Source organism: Planococcus citri, unplaced genomic scaffold, assembly GCF_950023065.1.
Source record: "Planococcus citri unplaced genomic scaffold, ihPlaCitr1.1 scaffold_14, whole genome shotgun sequence".
In the NCBI taxonomy this organism is placed as follows: domain Eukaryota; kingdom Metazoa; phylum Arthropoda; class Insecta; order Hemiptera; family Pseudococcidae; genus Planococcus; species Planococcus citri.
In genome coordinates, this window is record NW_027045094.1 from 10,001 (window position 1) to 20,000 (window position 10,000).

The window sequence follows — 10,000 nt, forward strand, 5'->3', positions numbered from 1 at the left end:
GGCAGCCGGCCGGTACCATTGCCTACTCCTGCCATTCACTGGAAACTCATTTACGCCGATTTTTACGCAAAGTGTACACAGTGATTTTACTCTTCTCTTTCATTCGCTATATTTTTGCGAAAAAAAAAATATATACATCGAGAACCTCGTGTACCGCCTCTAATTCGTTCCCATTTTAATCAGAGCCCCTTTCAACGTCGAGTGATAACCCCCCCCCCCCACCCCGCCGTCCCCGTCCGCGCGGAAATTATGCGTGGAGGACATGCGGCGATTTTATTCGTCTGTGTACATTTCCAACTGGTTTATACGAATATTGCAATTGAATTTCGAATACGAGAGGCGCAAAAAAATACATATAAGAATAATTTTTATCAGCCAAAGTATGAGAATAATTTATACGCACCCGCTCAATTGAAACCAACACTGTGCAGTGAAAAATATCTAAAAGCAAACCGAATAGCAACTCAAAAACCAAACAGAATAGTTAAAAGTACAAATATTATAATTAGAATTTTCATTAATAAAAACGAACACGGAACTATAAGAGCTTTCCCAACACACTCGCGTCGCAAATGATTCTTCAAATAAAACAAATCAAACAAAGCAGTTTGTACTTTTCCGGAATGATGTAATAACAAAACACTTTTTTAAACACAAAAAATTTCAAATTAATCGTGTGTAAGCGCGCGTGCTTATTTGATTAAATTATCTCATCCAATTTTAGAGATAACCGATGTGCACGAATATAAAATCCAGATTGTTTATTTGCTTTTTGAAAATTGCCGTATAGTGAAAAACTGAAAGCCTGTATTCGTTTTTTTTTTTGTTTTTTTTTTGCATTAAAATTTCAAAAGAAAAGACGGTCACAAAGTAAGTCGAATTTGCGAAACAGTTATGAGAAAAACCAGTCGTTAGGATAAATGATGGTCTCCTCCCGGGGAGTGGTATACTATTGACGAAAAACAGCAAGAATAGGTCGGGAAAACCAATCGCGTTTTTCAGTTGCGCGCGTAATAAATGCATAGAACGAAGGAGGTTTTTTATTTATTTTTTATTTTATTTTTTTTAATAGGTTTTCCAGGGAGAACATTAGCCCAAGAAACGAGAAGAAGGAGAAAATAAAGTTGTGTTCTTAAACGTTTAAGAATGGAGAATAAAAATAATTCGAAGTCAGGAAAAACAGAAGCAGAAGGAAATGCGCGAGAATGCTTCACTAAAAGAAGTAGGGATACCGAGTTTTCATAGAGAGAGTAGAAGGACGATTGTTTAGCTGAAAAGATCGATAATTTAAATAAAACATGTTATCAAAGGGTGACATAGAATGTATGTGGAAGGTAAATGACAAGGAAAAAATAGAGTAGAAGCACATTATTAATTATTCATTTTCATAATTTTTATGTAATTTCGTTCGTTTATTTTAATTTAGTTTATTTAGTTAGATTTTTTGTTTTAAAGTTATGTAATTTTAAAAAATGCCGGAAATTTACTGCTTTCGGTACGTTAGCAAAATTACTCGCTCGCTGAGCTCTTAATTGTCAACGTCTTGTTGGTCTTCGTCAGTCGCCATTAGTTCGTTTTTTATGTCACTTCGAAAAACGCTGTTTTGCGACTCGTCTTTTCGTATTTCCGTCAATCTTTTTTCGCAGTCTATTTTATATTTACACTTTTTAATCTTTTCGGAAGCAGTTTTTTTTTACGACTTTTAATCAACATCGAGTATATTTCATCGTATTTCGCTAATAAACAATTAATTAATTGACCGCTACATTGTGTTAAAAAACGTTGGAAAAGAAAACATTTTGATAAACGAATTAATATCGTAACAGAGACTACAGTTACAGCGAGCCGAGGAGGAAGAGATGGCTGAATAGAGAGGTAAAACAATGCAAAATTACAAAATGAAGGAGAATATTATGACGTGATACATTTAGCTCCATCTACACACGCAGCATGAAAATAATGTATCATCTAATAGTACACACGTCCCTCAATAGATAGAGCCATTTTATTAGTTAGTCGCAACGAAATTTATTTTTTAAGACATATTTATTTAAACTCAATTGCACTATAAAAAACGAAATATATGAAGTTACCAAATTTCTTCAACTATATTTGCAGTATCTGGGCGACCGAGCTTCGAACGTTTAAAAGAAGAGGAAGAATATTCAAGGAAGATGCGATTAACGACACAGACAAATGCATTATTTGAACATAGAGGACGTAGTAAAAAGGAAATAAGTTAAGAACAGTGGAAAACAGTAAAGTGTGGCTAAAATGTGGATAAAAATAATGAGGACGTGAAACAGATGAAGTGAAGGATGTACAAGGAATCCGAGATTCAGAAAGAAAGATAAATTGAAGACACAGATCAAAATTAATAATTATTAGGAAATGAGAAAATGTAAATTCCACCTAGAAATTTTTACATAAGAATGACATTTAAGAATATAGATTTTTTTTTAAAAATGAATTGGAAAGAAAGAACGCAATTAATCGCCCTAATTAGGAATAATTTATACAGGCGAATTTTTTAGAATGATGTCTTAAGGACTTCAACCATTCAATATACACTAGCTGCCTTCTCGCCCGTGAACACTGTACAAGTACGGTCGGCGATCGGTCTCTGTCGCGAAGCAGCCTTCTCACCTGTGAACACGGAGTACGGTGGGCGATCGGTCTCTGTCGTGGAGCCGCTTTCTCGCTTGTAAATCCTGTATGAGTACGGTCGGCAATCGGTTTCTGTAGCGGAACAAATGAATTCAACAAGGAAAAATCATAAACAGTTACAAGCCCGTTTCGTTCAGGGCCGATTATAGCGGTTTCAGCCAGGAAATCGAATATTTCTTCCTTAGCTGAGAATTCCTTGTGCAGGCGAATATTTTCGAATGATGTCTTAAGGACTTCAACTTTTGTATATAGAGAGTAGTGTTGCCTCTTCGGAAATTTGTCGGTAGTGCCTGTAAAGCCTCCGCACGTTCCGAGTGGAAAGCTGTCCGTAGTGCTTGAAAAGCCTCGTTCGGTAAGGAAAGCGGTCGGTAGTGCCTGTAAAGCCTCCGCCGCTTTCCGAGACGCTACGCATCTAATACCAGAAAATGGAATATTTCTTCCTTAATTGAGAATTCCTTGTGCAGGCGAATATTTTTGAATGATGTCTTAAGGACTTCAACTTTTGTATATAGAGAGTAGTGTTGCCTCTTCGGAAATTTGTCGGTAGTGCCTGTAAAGCCTCCGCACGTTCCGAGTGGAAAGCTGTCCGTAGTGCTTGAAAAGCCTCGTTCGGTAAGGAAAGCGGTCGGTAGTGCCTGTAAAGCCTCCGCCGCTTTCCGAGACGCTACGCATCTAATACCAGAAAATCGAATATTTCTTCCTTAGCTGAGAATTCCTTGTGCAGGCGAATATTTTTGAATGATGTCTTAAGGACTTCAACTTTTGTATATAGAGAGTAGTGTTGCCTCTTCGGAAATTTATCGGTAGTGCCTGTAAAGCCTCCGCACGTTCCGAGTGGAAAGCTGTCCGTAGTGCTTGAAAAGCCTCGTTCGGTAAGGAAAGCGGTCGGTAGTGCCTGTAAAGCCTCCGCCGCTTTCCGAGACGCTACGCATCTAATACCAGAAAATCGAATATTTCTTCCTTAGCTGAGAATTCCTTGTGCAGGCGAATATTTTTGAATGATGTCTTAAGGACTTCAACTTTTGTATATAGAGAGTAGTGTTGCCTCTTCGGAAATTTATCGGTAGTGCCTGTAAAGCCTCCGCACGTTCCGAGTGGAAAGCTGTCCGTAGTGCTTGAAAAGCCTCGTTCGGTAAGGAAAGCGGTCGGTAGTGCCTGTAAAGCCTCCGCCGCTTTCCGAGACGCTACGCATCTAATACCAGAAAATCGAATATTTCTTCCTTAATTGAGAATTCCTTGTGCAGGCGAATATTTTTGAATGATGTCTTAAGGACTTCAACTTTTGTATATAGAGAGTAGTGTTGCCTCTTCGGAAATTTGTCGGTAGTGCCTGTAAAGTCTCCGCACGTTCCGAGTGGAAAGCTGTCCGTAGTGCTTGAAAAGCCTCGTTCGGTAAGGAAAGCGGTCGGTAGTGCCTGTAAAGCCTCCGCCGCTTTCCGAGACGCTACGCATCTAATACCAGAAAATCGAATATTTCTTCCTTAGCTGAGAATTCCTTGTGCAGGCGAATATTTTCGAATGATGTCTTAAGGACTTCAACTTTTGTATATAGAGAGTAGTGTTGCCTCTTCGGAAATTTGTCGGTAGTGCCTGTAAAGCCTCCGCACGTTCCGATTGAAAAGCTGTCCGTAGTGCTTGAAAAGCCTCGTTCGGTAAGGAAAGCGGTCGGTAGTGCCTGTAAAGCCTCCGCCGCTTTCCGAGACGCTACACATCTAATACCAGAAAATCGAATATTTTTTTCACTTAAAAATACTTTGTGCAGGCGAATTTTTTTTAATATATCTTAAGGACTTCAATTTTTATATGTAAAGCAGGCCGCGTTCTCACCCGTAAGCCCCGGGCGAGTATGGTCTGCGATCGGTCTCTGTCGCCGAGCAGTTTTCTCACCTGTGAGTTCATTACGAATGCAGTCGACAATCCGTCGCTGTCGCGCGGAATAAGTCAATTAAAATAGGAAAAATCATAAACGGTTACGAGCCTGTTTTGTTCAGTGCCAATTATGGCGGTTTCACCCGGCAAATTGAATATTTTTTCCTTAAGTAAGAATTATTTGTAAAAGCAATTTTTTTTAGAATGATGTCTTAAGGACTTCATCTTTTATATATGTGGTGTAGTGTGCCTTTTCGAAAGTGGTCGGTAGTGCCTGTAAAGCCTCCACACTTTCAAGCACACTACGCACCTAATAGTCCTTAGGGATGTTGACAGCGCGTATTCGAGTTTTGCATCTCCCGTGGTAACCTGTAAAAGGGATCTACCGACGTTAGTGATGCAAAATTTCGTGTTACGTCTTACAGTCCGACGTTTTGTTGGTCAGTAGACGAGTACGTTAACGGTCTTCCGTTGTAACCCTCGGTTAACACGGAAGCATTTTTGCTCCAGTAGTTGTTGGTTCCTACCGCCGACGAAAGGTGATTGGTGGTACGTTGTGCAGCCGTTCGCGGCTGTGCATAACGTTACGTTAACGGCCGTATAATATACGGTTCGAAGAAGTGTAAGTCGGCAGCTAAGCTGTTCGTACTTGTAAACGGAATCGGTGCGCTCTCCCTGTGAATAACATCGAGAACAAGCCGTTTCCGGTAAAATGTGTTGAAGGTGAGAAAAGTAGAACGATAAAATTTTATCATACGGCGGTAGCACCGTAACGAGATTAATTTTTGCTGTGTCGACCGGTTCATAAAGAAACGAGACACAGGTAGAGGAAGAAAACTTCGTTATGGGTGAATACCACGTTTTGTAAAAATGTGCGCAGCACGCAGTACGGACCAAGTAGTCCGAACTGCTGGGCTGGTCGGCACACGTTGCACAGTGACGCCGTCGCTACGGTTATTACAACGTAGTAATCGGGAACAGCGGCGGTCGTTAGCGTGAACGGTGACCTTTTCTTAAAGGTTCCCTGGTTGATCCTGCCAGTAGTCATATGCTTGTCTCAAAGATTAAGCCATGCATGTCTAAGTGCAAGCCGTCCAGTACGGTGAAACCGCGAAAGGCTCATTAAATCAGTTATGGTTCCTTAGATCGTACCCACGTTACTTGGATAACTGTGGTAATTCTAGAGCTAATACATGCCGATAGAGTTCCGCCCATCAGTCGAGTTGGTTCGCAAGTCTCTTGCGTCCTCTCGACTATCGGAAGGAACGCTTTTATTAGATCAAAACCGGCCAGGCGGCGTATCGTTCCGACGGTGCGTCGTAAACGGCCCGCGCAAAGACTTGGTGACTCTGAATAACTTTGAGCTGATCGCACGGTCCTAGCACCGGCGACGCATCTTTCAAATGTCTGCCTTATCAACTGTCGACGGTAGGTTCGACGCCTACCGTGGTGGTAACGGGTAACGGGGAATCAGGGTTCGATTCCGGAGAGGGAGCCTGAGAAACGGCTACCACATCCAAGGAAGGCAGCAGGCGCGCAAATTACCCACTCCCGGCACGGGGAGGTAGTGACGAAAAATAACGATACGGGACTCAAATGAGGCCCCGTAATCGGAATGAGTACACTGTAAAACATTGGTCGCACGAGGATCAATTGGAGGGCAAGTCTGGTGCCAGCAGCTGCGGTAATTCCAGCTCCAATAGCGTATATTAAAGTTGTTGCGGTTAAAAAGCTCGTAGTCGGATCTGTGTCCTCGCGGCGTCGGACCACTCGCTCGACTTGTCGGCTCGGTCGGCTAAGTGCCGTACCGGGTTGATTTGCGAGCAGTGATAGTTCCCGGCGTGCCAGCGGGACGTCCTGCCGGCAGGCGGACACGTTCCCTCAGTTCGGCCGGCGTTCATACGTTTGGTTTCGGCTGTTGGGAGGCGGCCGCCGATAAATCCTGTTCGTGCGTCGGCGTCTAACTTCGGTTGTCGCGGCGTACGGCGGGCCGGCACGTTTACTTTGAACAAATTAGAGTGCTCAAAGCAGGCTCGAAAAAGGCGCGTGCCTTCGCGGTGCGCGTCATACAGCCCTGAATATGGTCGCATGGAATAATGGAACAAGACCTCGGTCCCGCCTCTACGCTGCCCACAGCGCGTGAAGTCGTCACCCTAGCGGTCCGCTTCCGTGCGCGGGCTGTCGGTCGCGTTCCGATTGATCGTTCCCGTCCGCTAACGGTCCTCTTGTTGGCTCTCGTTACGCGGTTCGGGGCTCAAGCGTTCAGTTCGGGTCACGATCGTTGGCCGGTTTTCGGGACCGGAGGTAATGATCAACAGAGACAGGCGTGGGCATTCGTACCGCGACGTTAGAGGTGAAATTCTTGGATCGTCGCGAGACGAACCGAAGCGAAAGCATTTGCCAAGTATGTTCTCGTCTGATCAAGAACGAAAGTTAGAGGTTCGAAGGCGATCAGATACCGCCCTAGTTCTAACCGTAAACGATGCCAGCTAGCGATCCGCCGTTGTTTCTAGTATGACTCGGCGGGCAGCTTCCGGGAAACCGAAGCTTTTCGGTTCCGGGGGAAGTATGGTTGCAAAGCTGAAACTTAAAGGAATTGACGGAAGGGCACCACCAGGAGTGGAGCCTGCGGCTTAATTTGACTCAACACGGGAAACCTCACCAGGCCCGGACACCGGAAAGATTGACAGATTAAGAGCTCTTTCTTGATTCGGTGGGTGGTGGTGCATGGCCGTTCTTAGTTGGTGGAGCGATCTGTCTGGTTAATTCCGATAACGAACGAGACTCTGTCCTGCTAACTAGGCGGGTTCTTGTCGCCCGTGGATGTTCGGTGTAATTCGCGTTAAATTCCGTTGGGGCGACTGTGGCAACACTGTTCGTCTCTTCTGGGTTTGATGTGCGGTTATATCGAGCGCCGCGGTCACCGGCAAAACGGTATCCCCGAAAGTGTCAGCCTGCTGTCACTGGCGGTTGTGTGGTATTTGAGATTCGTCAGTTTTACGCGTCCGGTGAGCGGGTGGCAACATTCGTTTATCTGGCGCGCGAGGCTGGCGGGTTTCGTTTATTCACGGCCGTCACCAGTGGGTAAACGACACCAATTAGGGCTACCGCCGGCTTAATAAGCTTAAACTCTTCTTAGAGGGACAGGCGGCGGACTAACATAGCCGCACGAGACTGAGCGATAACAGGTCTGTGATGCCCTTAGATGTTCTGGGCCGCACGCGCGCTACACTGAAGGAATCAGCGTGTAAATATTTCCCGGGCCGAGAGGCTATCCGGGTAACCCGCTGAACCTCCTTCGTGCTAGGGATCGGGGCTTGCAATTATTCCCCGTGAACGAGGAATTCCCAGTAAGCGCGAGTCATCAGCTCGCGTTGATTACGTCCCTGCCCTTTGTACACACCGCCCGTCGCTACAACCGATTGAACGACCGCAGTGAGGTCTTCGGACCGAGGCGCGGCGGCGTTGCCTTTCAGGACCGCCGATTCGTGCCGCCGGGAAGATGACCGAACTCGGCCGTTTAGAGATTGTAAAAGTCGTAACAAGGTTTCCGTAGGTGAACCTGCGGAAGGATCATTAACGATTGTGTTATCCGTTCTCTGTATCGTGAGCATATATCTGTATGTTCACGTGGAAGAGACGGAATAATAAAGCGGTGGACTTACTGTATAATAAATACGGTCTGTTCACGCGCCGAGTAGACTTACCGTTCACGCGGTTTGTTTGCCTCCGGCGCAACGTTGTTATTTATAATGTCGCTGTTGCGCGATCGTCTTCTGGGCGACCGCGCGCGGACATAAAAAAGAAATTTATTATATTTAAATAGAACGTACACAAACTGGCTTTGATTGTACAGAAAACCCCGAACGGTGGATCACTTGGCTCGTGGATCGATGAAGACCGCAGCTAACTGCGCGTCGTCGTGTAATCCGCAGGTTATGCGAACATCGACTAGTCGAACGCACATTGCGGCCCTTGTGACCGAAGAGTCCTGGGCCACGCCTGTCTGAGGGTCGGTATATATGATACACACAAAATGTTGTTGTAGTCGCCTTAACGCACGCTACACAATGTTAAACGAGAACGTGCGCCGAATAGAAATATTCGGCGCTAGTGGGCAGCGTCTCGGTAGTCCCTGGTAGTGCGGTGCATCTGTGCACGGGACACCCGAGTCTGTCGAATAATTTGTGGCCGCTGACAACGGCTGTGATGAAATAGTCTGCAATAGCTGAGCGAAGCGCGAATTGTGTGTCCATTGTGGCCGTTGATCGGTAGTCTTTTAAGATTTGCCGAGCACACAGCCACAGGCGGCACACAAAGTACTTTTCGCTCACCCGTCTATGATATGTTGTTGCTCGCATTATTATTATTTATTATTTTATTGCGTTGTACACAGCGACGAGGAAAGCGAAATTGTACGAACTTTTATTTCGAACGTGCGTTCTCGCAAAAATAATCGGCTTAATTTTGCAGTAGACCACTATTTCAACTAATCATGTCGACCTCAGATCAGGTAAGATTACCCGCCGAATTTAAGCATATTAATAGGCGGAGGAAAAGAAACTAACCAGGATTCCCTTAGTAGCTGCGAGCGAACTGGGAAGAGCCCAGCACCGAATCCTGCGGCGCGTTTCGGCGCGTCCGTACGAAGGAAATGTGGTGTTCGGGAGAGTTCATTATCCCGCTAACTGATGCTGGTTCAAGTCCCCCTTGAACGGGGCCACGACCCATAGAGGGTGCCAGGCCCGTAGAGATCAGCGTCGGTTAACGGGAGAGCTTCTCCTAAGAGTCGGGTTGCTTGAGAGTGCAGCCCTAAGCGGGTGGTAAACTCCATCTAAGGCTACAATACGGCCACGAGACCGATAGTGGACAAGTACCGTGAGGGAAAGTTGAAAAGAACTTTGAAGAGAGAGTTCAATAGTACGTGAAACCGTTCGGGGGTAAACGGACAGAGCCCGTGAATCCGGGCCGGCGAATTCAGGACCGGTGCGTGTGCCTCTTGTAGGTGCTGCGCGTCGGTTTGATTTTTCGTCGGCCGTATAAAATCGGACGTTGCGACCCGTTTGGTGCTGGTTTCTGTAAGGGCCGACGTTCAGTTCGACCAGTTTGATTCGTTTCGGCGGATCAGTTTGGCGATGCGTCAGTTCCGAGCTAGCTAGCCCGACGGTATAAGAATGGTGTCCGGCGATGGGGACTTGTCCTGATCGTCGGTACCGGTCGGTAACGATTATTCGGGCCTCTTTCCGACCCGTCTTGAAACACGGACCAAGGAGTCTAACGTGTGCGCGAGTCATAGGGTGTCGCCGACTGGTGCGCAAGCATCAGTCGGCGTTATACAAACGAAACCCGACTAGGCGAAATGAAAGTAATTTTTGTGCTTCGGCACATATGGGAAGATAGCGTTCCGAGTACACGTTCTAGACTCGATCTAGACCGGACGTTCGCATTCCCGGGGCGTCCCTTC

At 45.8% G+C, this 10,000-nt stretch overlaps 2 non-coding genes and 1 pseudogene across 2 annotated transcripts in view; all 3 read left to right on the plus strand.

The window, feature by feature from the left end:
- Nucleotides 1-5,557: 5,557 nt before the first annotated feature.
- LOC135849601 (small subunit ribosomal RNA) lies at nucleotides 5,558-8,115 on the plus strand (annotated as a pseudogene).
- Nucleotides 8,116-8,394: 279 nt separating this feature from the next.
- On the plus strand, nucleotides 8,395-8,552 carry LOC135849599 (5.8S ribosomal RNA). The gene has a single exon (XR_010559592.1). It is a non-coding gene; the product is annotated as a 5.8S ribosomal RNA (ribosomal RNA).
- Nucleotides 8,553-9,035: 483 nt separating this feature from the next.
- LOC135849598 (large subunit ribosomal RNA) overlaps nucleotides 9,036-10,000 on the plus strand; it is a 4,974-nt gene continuing 4,009 nt past the window's right edge. Inside the window, exon 1 of the ribosomal RNA XR_010559591.1 lies at nucleotides 9,036-10,000. This exon is cut by the window's right edge and continues 4,009 nt beyond it. This is a non-coding gene — a ribosomal RNA (large subunit ribosomal RNA).